Here is a 9109-nt window from a genome sequence, read left to right as displayed (position 1 = left end):
CGGCAGGGTGCGTCTCCACACTGCCAGCACAGAGATAATTGCTGGCATCTCATCATGCCAGGCTGGAGCTGCTCAGAAAGGGGAGCCAGGGGGCCCTGATCTGGAAGATTCTTTGAGCGTATCTCCACCAGACTGCATGGGAAGGTATTTTCCCAGCCAGTTGCAGGGATTCTGTCCCTTATCCTTTAGATCCTGTGTGACGTACAGACATGGCCCTCTCCTCCCTGATTCCCATCCCTGATTTGCAGCCTGTCCTCCCTCCCGCGCCAGCGCAGCTGTGGTGCTGTCCCAGACCTGGGCGACTCGCACCAGGTGCAGGAGAACCCCTGATGGAAGGCGGACCACAGGTGAGCCGGGGAAGCCACAGACGCTCGATGTGGCTGCGGCTGAAACGGTGGGAGGAGAACAGAGAGGTCTGAGACCCATGGCTGTCCTGTGCCACCCAGAAATCCAGACCTGAATCCCTGGGTCTTGTAAATGGGACAGGTCCTGCCCAGGAGGGACTGGATCCACCATCATGTGCTTGATCAGCACCAACTGCATTTTCCACCTCCCTGGGAAGTCCCCATGGCTATGGGGCTGTGCCGGTCCCCTAGCCCAGGCAGGTCTGTCCTATGCCCTGACATGGCCCTCCAGCTCCCCACACTGCAGACACCCTTGCTTTCCTTTTACTATTCCTGGGGCCATGTTCATATTTGACGAACACGTTTTTGTCAAAACTCTCCACATGCTAACCTGTGGACAGCATCTAGATGGGGAGATCCCAGACCCGGGCTCCTCTATGTCTGCCTGATGTCCAGCAATGGAAGGCAGGGGTGGGAGCTCCCTCTCCCATCTCCCATGGCTCAGGAGCTGCCACCATTCAGCTCTCACAAACGCCAGCAGCTGTGCAGGTGTGACTGGGAATCTGTAAGGAGCATCGCAGCCAAGCAGACCAAAGCCACTCACTACCAGAAGTGTCTCCTGGTCTTGCCGTGCAGGTGAGCAGAGGAACGGGATATGAACATCTGGGTCAAATTTCCAGAACAAGCCTTTTGCACTATGCCGTCCTGCCTTGGCCAGGGTCTTGGGCTGCTGGATGAGGGAACATATCACCCAGGAAAAACGCTGGGTTACAGCCTGCATGTCCCCTCTGGACATCTGCTTTACCATGGGAAACAGTGCTCAGGTTCCCCGTGTCTGCTCGCCTTGTGTCATCTGCGCAGGCTGCACCGAGAAACGCTGCGTGGCTGCAGGACCTGCTGAGAATGAAGCAGGGCCAGACCCCACACGGAGGCAGGGTCCGAGGGCGGCTGCACCTCGGTGTGGTGGCCACCCCAACCATTGCCAGCGAGGCTCTGAGACCTGCCTGGCCCTAACCGCTGGCTGGAGAACGGTCAAAACGAAGCAGCTATTGTTTGTATCGTTTCTGGTATATACACGTTCCCTTGTCTAATTATAGGTGATTCAAGGTTCACTGCCTAACTAAAGCATGGCCATCACTTCCCATCTGATCTTCAGTTGCTGACACCTTCACCAGATTTTAAGAGATTGGGCTGAAAGTTTCCACACCATGCATATGACTCAGACGATGGTTTGGTTCTTTGGGGGTTTTTTCGCTTCTTTGGGTGGTTGTTTTCTGAAAAAGCTTTGATAAAAAGTAATCATTTCTCAAGAATACAACAATCCATGCTGTATTCCTACCTCAACTTCTTTTTTTTTTTTTTCAGAATTTGCTTCAGAGCAGTACTTTGACCAGTTTTTACCATGAGAATACCACATTTATGTAGTAGTGGACTTCTCAGAGTTACACATCTATTTTTTCCCTGTGGAAAGCCACAGATGTTTGAGGACATTGTAAACTGCTGGTTCATATATGACCAGCAGACGTGAGGCAACTGGCTGCTCAAGCACCTGAACTTCCACCCACGCTGAGCAGCATCTTGTCTTCCTTCCACTGCCTCTCTCTGGTTCAGACATGTGTTGGTTTCATAAGGTCAATAAGCAGCTTGTTTCAGCCCGGTCCGAACAGGACATCCTGGGAAAGCCTTTCCCTTCAGCCTTGGTTTTGGCCACCCAGGGAAAAAAAAGGAGGTTCAGCAGGTCACCAAAATTTGGGTCCTTTCCTAAACACCAGTACTTGACATCAGGACTGTCATGTTCTGTCCACACAGTGTAGCCTGTCTGCCCATTGATGAGCAGCCAGGTTGTCTCTCCAGCACAGGAAAGACATACCAAATAGGTTTTCAGAGACATTTCTTGTCTACTAAATGCAGAGGATTCAACCGAAGAGACCCATTATTTGCTTCCTCCATCCGCTCCTAGAATCACAGAATCATTTAGGCTGGAAAAGACCTTTAAGATCTTTTAGAGTAGAGACATCCCCTCTGCATCACCTTGCTTCAGAGCTACCATATGAAATCCTTCCACTTGTGCTATTCTGCACCAGCCTGCTCTTAGAAATGTGCAATAGCTGGTCAGGCTTGGTAACCCTGAGGAGACCAGCAATTTTATGTAATTCATTGCTGAAATAAGCAGCAGCTCAACAGGACGATGAGCTAGGTACCCGTTATGTGATGGAGCCCGGCTGTCCTGAGGATGGCCAAACACCCGCCTGTCCATGGGAAGCAGTGAATGGATTCCTTTCTTTGCTTTGCATGTGCGCGCGGCTTTGCTTTACCTATTAAATCGTTCTTATCTCAGCCCTCGAGTTTTATGTTCCTTTCTGATGCTCCTCCCCATCCCTCTGGGTGAGGGGGAGCGAGTGAGCAGCTGCGTGGTACTTAATTACCAGCCGGGGTGAAACCATGACAGTATCTACCACTTATTGCAGCAATGGAATTAGCTAAAATTGCAATGAATAAAAGAGTTCTATGTACATCACCATGACCCTAATGTTCTTGCGCTGGCAGATGTGGTTACCACTCCTCTTCCCGTCAGGTCAGGGGTGGCTGCAGCCCTGTGCCTCCTGATACCTCCCACTAGAGCAGCAGCCATCACTGGTTGGCTTCCCACCACCCTGGCAAAAGGCAGAGAGTTTTGCCTCCCCAGCCATGTGCTGCTGAGCAACTGCCTGCTTTGCCTACGCTTAATATGTCCCATCTGCCTTCACAGGAGACATGGTCTTTTGCTCCCACAGTGTCCCTGGGGATGTGCCTCTGTGGTCTCTGTAGCGGAGAGCAAACACCCTGAAGCAGCCACAACCGGACACCATGTAGAGCTGCTCTCATGTGGACACTTCGCCACCACGGAAAGCTTTCCTACGTGGAGCAAGCGCATTTGCACAGCACTTTTTCACATTCATCATCACCACAGACACCGCAAATCCAGAGATCTTTGCTCAGGAGCACCAGAGACTGTGCCCAAGTATCAGAGTCTGAAATCCCTGCAGCCGTGCGCATTGCTCCTTGCAGCTGTGCTGTGACAGGCAGCAGCTCTCCTGGAAAGATGTCTCTGTAGCCTAAGGCAGGAGGAATGAAGCAGGGCTAAGGCCAACTGGATGCTGTTAACGACACAATTCCCGCTCCATTTGCCCTCCTGAAATGAAAAGCAAAGAATGAAGCAGTGGGCTGTGAGGTGGCCTCAGGGTTAAACCTGCTGCATCTGTACTGGCAGCTGTTGCTCTGGCAGTGCATCGGCAGTCACATTTGTATGCCGCACTGCTCGGACTACTTCGGGCTTGTTTTGCCCCTGCACTGTCCGTACTGGCTGCGTTACCCCTCTTTGCCTTACACCTCATAAGAGACACCTGTGGTGCTGCCTTGTCAACAGCTGGCTGCTCCCGAATGCCATTTAAATCGAACACCACTTCATATATGCCCAAGGGAATGATCACTGAGCTCTGCAGGGTGCTGCAGGGGCCCGGGGCTGCGGGGGCATCTCCTGCCATGGCTACGTCCTCTGTCTGCAGACCATGTGTATGTTTGCAGAGCATGCCTAGAGAAACGCACAACCTGGCAATACTGATGCCAGCAACTCCTGCAACGCTGGGTAGTGCTAATCTGCAGCTCGGAGAGCAGCGCAGTGTGGTCCAAGGGTCTCCCCGGGGTCCTGGTGAATCCACACCGCAGCAGTTCACATGCTGTGTGATGTGTTGCACAGGTGGCTCTGCGTGAGCTACTCTTCTACCTTGGGGTGCAGAGCAGAAAGAGGACCCTGGGGTGTCAAATACCGAGCATCTGCGGGAACAGGCTTGGGAGCAAGGAGAACCTGCCTTTCCTAACTCCCAGCATCATCTCTTCTGCTCTGTCCATCCTCAGCAACATGAGCAGTTCTCTGGTGGGATCTTCTTCCCATGAACAAGCACCACGAAAGTCACCAAGAAGAAACATGGTGCTGGAAGCAGGTTCTGGAGTTGCATGGAGTGGGACATATGGCTTACTCAAGCAGCCTGGTTGCGGGGTGGGTTTCCCTCTCTGGGGGCTGCCTGATGAGGTCTGGCTGTTCTGCTCCTCCCCGTCCCTGCCCCAGCTTGGAGCCCCTGTATTACCACCCTTCTCATCACTGCCAGCTCCTTGCACAGGCTGCAGGATCCACAGCGGGGTGGATGTGGTCTGTTCGTTCACAGTACACCTCCTGGCTTAGCCAGGGCTCAGCGCCAAAGTCGGGGCTGATGTAGAATATGGGAAACAGTAGAGGGATTCACCTTGCTACAGGGGTGGCTATGAGGTAAGCTGGAAAACTTGTGGAGTTTAACTGGAAGTCCTTGTGCGTAGGGAGGAAGGTTAAGCTGGACCACAAGAAGCAAGCCTGCATCTGCATGGAGCGGGTGCAAGAGGATGACCTCTCAGGGAGTCGTTTGTGCAGGCAGATTGATGGTTATTTCCCCCAGTTTTGTGACAGAACAGGTAAAATGTCCACTGATGCTGTTCCCAGGGAGGGAGCGAGGCGAACAATTGCAAATCTCTGGTAAAGAGACAGAGAAATTGCTTGGAAAATTGCATGAAAGTGAGTAACAACGCTTGTGGTGCAGCCAGAGTGACCCTGGGTGGGCAGCACGGACTCCCCCCAGGCAGGTGGGCTCTGGCCAGCGAGAACATGTTGCAAGGGGAGAATCGGGTGGAGGAGGCTCCCAGGGTGACTCTGCGCTGACGCACGGCACAGGTGGTGGCACGGGCAGTCTGGCAGCAGTGGTGGTGCTGGGCTGGCTCTGCGTCGCTTCAAGGGGTCCCACTTGCCCTTCCCCACTCAGCTTGTCCAGGGATCAGGGGAAGGGGTGCGGAGAGGAGCCACGTGAGGTGAAAGGATTGGAAACCTCATGGGCCCAAGGCTGCATGAGCTATTCCACTTACCAAGGAGATTGTGAGCACTACCTGCGAATGCCTTCCTGGCAAGAAGAAATTTGACAAGGCAGGGCTGTTTGGTGCAGCAGACAACTTAAAAGCATGACCTGCGCCTGCAGCAGGCAGCAGATAAACCCGGACTGGAAATTAAGCTTATGGTTTTGAATGGTGAGGACAATTCACCACCGCAGTGATTTACAGGGTAGTGCTGGAAAACTTCAAAGGAAGATTGATTTTGTTGCGTTGTTACATTTTGCCCCAAATGAGCTGTTTGCATCAATTGCTATGGGAGCTACCAGGAAATTGTCCAGGGGAGCTGCGTTGTCTGGGCCATGCCTCCTGCTCGTGAGGATTCTTCCCACATTGTTAAATACTAAAATTGTCTATAATGATCCCCCAGAAACAGAAGGCAGCATTTCAGGTCAGCGTTAAGCAATCTGTTCTGTGGGACAGCCTGTTCCTCCACTGAAGGCTGTGGTCCCGGTGCTTCCCAGGTTTTCTGTGCCCGCCTCCCCTTGTCTTACAGCAGGGAGAGCTCCTGGAAATTTTGTTCCCACAAGCGTTAAACATTTCATCAGCTTAGACGGAAAGGCTCATGGGAAAAACAATGTTAGATGAGACTAAAGTCTTGGTGGTAAAGCAACCAGCCAGGAATATTATGCTACTGTCTTGGCGAATGATGGTATTTACCAGCCTATTAACCTGAGCTAAAGTCATTGCTCCTTCTGATTGCCTTTCCCTCAAACCATCCTGGTAAAGGGAGAGACATGGACCATGTCTTCAGATGCCACAGGCTGCCTCTACTCCAGATCTGTGTTCAAACCCTTTTTTACATATAGCCTGACACACACTTAACACTTACAAGTAAATAAAAGCCCAGAGTTCGATTTACTATGCCATTACACTTGCAAAATAAGAAGGAAAAACGAGCTTGTATTAAGCATTGATACGCACAGGTTTTTTTCAAGCACAAGTGACATGTTACAATGCGGATTTGCTCTCTGAGATGTCAGAGTTTAATGAAGTAGGAGAAATCCTGCAGAGAGCAGCACAGGACTTAGATTTCCCCTTACGAGGATTAACTTCATACCCCTGTTTGGCAAAACAAACATTTTCTTCAGTAAATGGAAGTTGCCCAGCTAGCTCGGGATAGCCTTTTACAGTCACTACATGGATTACTTTCTCCTCTCCTGGCCTGCTCCTTCTGATAAAGCACACGTTCATATCTGAATGTACAATCCCAGTGGTAACGAGGACCCCAGGTCCCAGCAATGATTACCTACTTCGTGCAGAAGGTCCAGCATGCCTTTGCCGTTCTCAGGCAAAACAATCCGTGCTCACATTTAGCTCTTTTCCTGGACCTAGCGACGAAGAGCTGCAGCACCGTGGAGTGCGCTGGAGGGGAATCTGTGGTTACACAGGAGATCGCTGTAACGCACGCTTATAGCGAAAGGCCGTCTTGCCCTGGACCAAATGTGCAAATCTTGCTGCAGTCTCGGAGCGTTGCTTTAAGCCCTGCCGAAACAGCCTGGCTGTGGTTCATTTCCCAGAGGATACTCATTCAGCTATTTCGTATTAGACTGGCTTCAGCAACGGAGTGGAGGTACCGCACACAGATTAATCCTCTCCGCTCCCGACGCTTCTGATGGCGGGTGCCACCAGAGGCACAGCACCTGCTCAAAGGACTCAGCAGCTGGACACAGTCTGGTGCACTCCACGGACTCCATGGTAGTTATCTGGCCAAATTCCCGGTTGCTGTGTTTCCCAGTCAGACTGGGAGCTGAGCAGAAGGGGGGTAGGAAAAGAAACACATTCACTTTGGGGGAAAAAAGTGGCTTTTCTGGGGCAACTTGTCTTCAGCCTTCCATGAGACTTCCCTTGGAGGTCCCTACTCAACCCTTAACTTCATCATCTCCTGCAGAATGATGAAAACGGTCTGTGACCTTCAAAATAAATGGATGAACTGCAGCAGGTGGTATACACCTGGGAGATGCGAACATCTCAGACTGAAGGTGCCTGTCCACCTGCACAAAAGAGAACAGCAGCTTTCTGTTTGTTGACAGATATTGGACAGGGGCTGCAGACGATTACAGAGCCCAAGAACTTCTGTGCTCACCATGTGGCAGGCTCTTGGAGCAGCTGCACAAGTCACCAGCCATTTGGTTGCAAAGGTGGGAATTTAAGACCGTTATAAATGGCCACTTCAGAAAGCAGTCCTGAAACTCTTCTTGCTTTATGTTGCATCTGTGGCTTGAATTGTTCTTTCCAAATTTGGTCCTGAACTGTCTCCTGGACTAAGTACTGTGCTGAAAACCAAGCCCAAGTGCCATCATATTTAATCAAGCCAGTGAATTTTCAGTAAGAATGCCATCAGTTAGCAATTTCTCCAATAAATAATGGAACTAACAAAATCTACAGCTTTTCTCCCTATACCCCATCTCCCTCATTCATCCCAATAAATCCAGCTTTCCTCATCACATCTCTCACTTTTTGTGCAACTTCCTCCTGTTCTCCACCCCCGTGTTCCCAGCATCTGCTACTTCACAGCTCCTGTTTCCCCAGCATCCTTCCACCTCACCTCTTCCAACCAGCACGGAGCAAGAGGCAGCTTGTGGTCTGCTGGTCCTGGACCACGTCCAAGCCAGGAGCCCACACAGACCCTTGCTGAGCCCATTCTGGAGCCCTGTGACCAGTGAGGACACTGGTCTCCCTCTCTCTTCTCCACAGAGATGTTTTTCATGAAAATCCTCTGAGGTCATTCCTCTCGAGTTCCTCGCTGCTCTAGTGTGTTTGACCAGACCTGGTGGCCTGTACAGCACAAGCTTCTGGGAGGGTGGAGAGCAGGACAGGGAAGAGGAGCAAGCAATGGCTGATGACCCAGTTGCCTACCTCATTTTTTAGGGAAATCCAGCTGAAAATAGCCCATGGGCTGCTCTCGGTACACATGATGAGAGGTCAGGCCTTTGGCCTCTCTCCCGATTTCAGTGTAAAGTGGAATCCTGCCTGAGCAGGTGGGCTCCTCCTATAACCCTGCAGATGCTCACAGACTCTTGACGTGCATCGAAGCATGGTGAACAGCAGTGCCACGATGCAGCTCTGCGCAACCTTAAGAGCTGTTCAGACAGACACTAAGAACTCCAGCAGGAAGGTCCGTCATGCAAAAGCTGGACATCCTCTTGCTCTAACCTTCTGCCTACCAGAGAACAAGGTCACAGGACAGTTCAAGCTGGAAGGGACCTCAGGAACTCTTTAGTCCAATCCTCTGCTCACAGTGGGGTCGGCTAAGAGACCAGACCAGGATGCTCTGGGCTTTCCCTAGCCTGGCCTTGGAAGCTCCCAACAATGGCAAACCGCACAGTCTCTTGCATCATTTTGCACCGATATTGGCTTCTGTTTTCTGTCACAGCGCAGGTCCTCAAGACAGGGGCTGACAGCAGAGGGTGGAGCAGCTGGTTTGCTTCCAAGCAAGTGACTTTCAAGAGCTCCTCTTCTTTGTGTATTTGTGATCAAACCAACCAAATCAAGCAATTTGGAGTCCTAGGTGGATCCTTAGTCATGCCTTTCCTGTTCTTTCTCCAGGTACATTATGTTTAGGCATATTAATCCTCCCATAAGGATCTGCCATTCTTACATGGTAATTAACATAGAATAACAAACTTGTAAACTCTGAGCAGATTTGATTTGGAACATGTTGATACATTTGGCACCAGAAACTGGGTCACTGATTATATTCCATCTATGCATCTGGTACTTGTTGTTCACTTTCTGCCACCATGCCAGGAACACAGGTGCTAAAAACTGAACACTATTTCTCTGGATTTATGAGTCTATATTGCATTCAGTGCACA

Source organism: Falco naumanni, chromosome W, assembly GCF_017639655.2.
Source record: "Falco naumanni isolate bFalNau1 chromosome W, bFalNau1.pat, whole genome shotgun sequence".
Lineage (NCBI taxonomy): Eukaryota > Metazoa > Chordata > Aves > Falconiformes > Falconidae > Falco > Falco naumanni.
Note: the sequence above shows the minus strand (reverse complement) of the source record.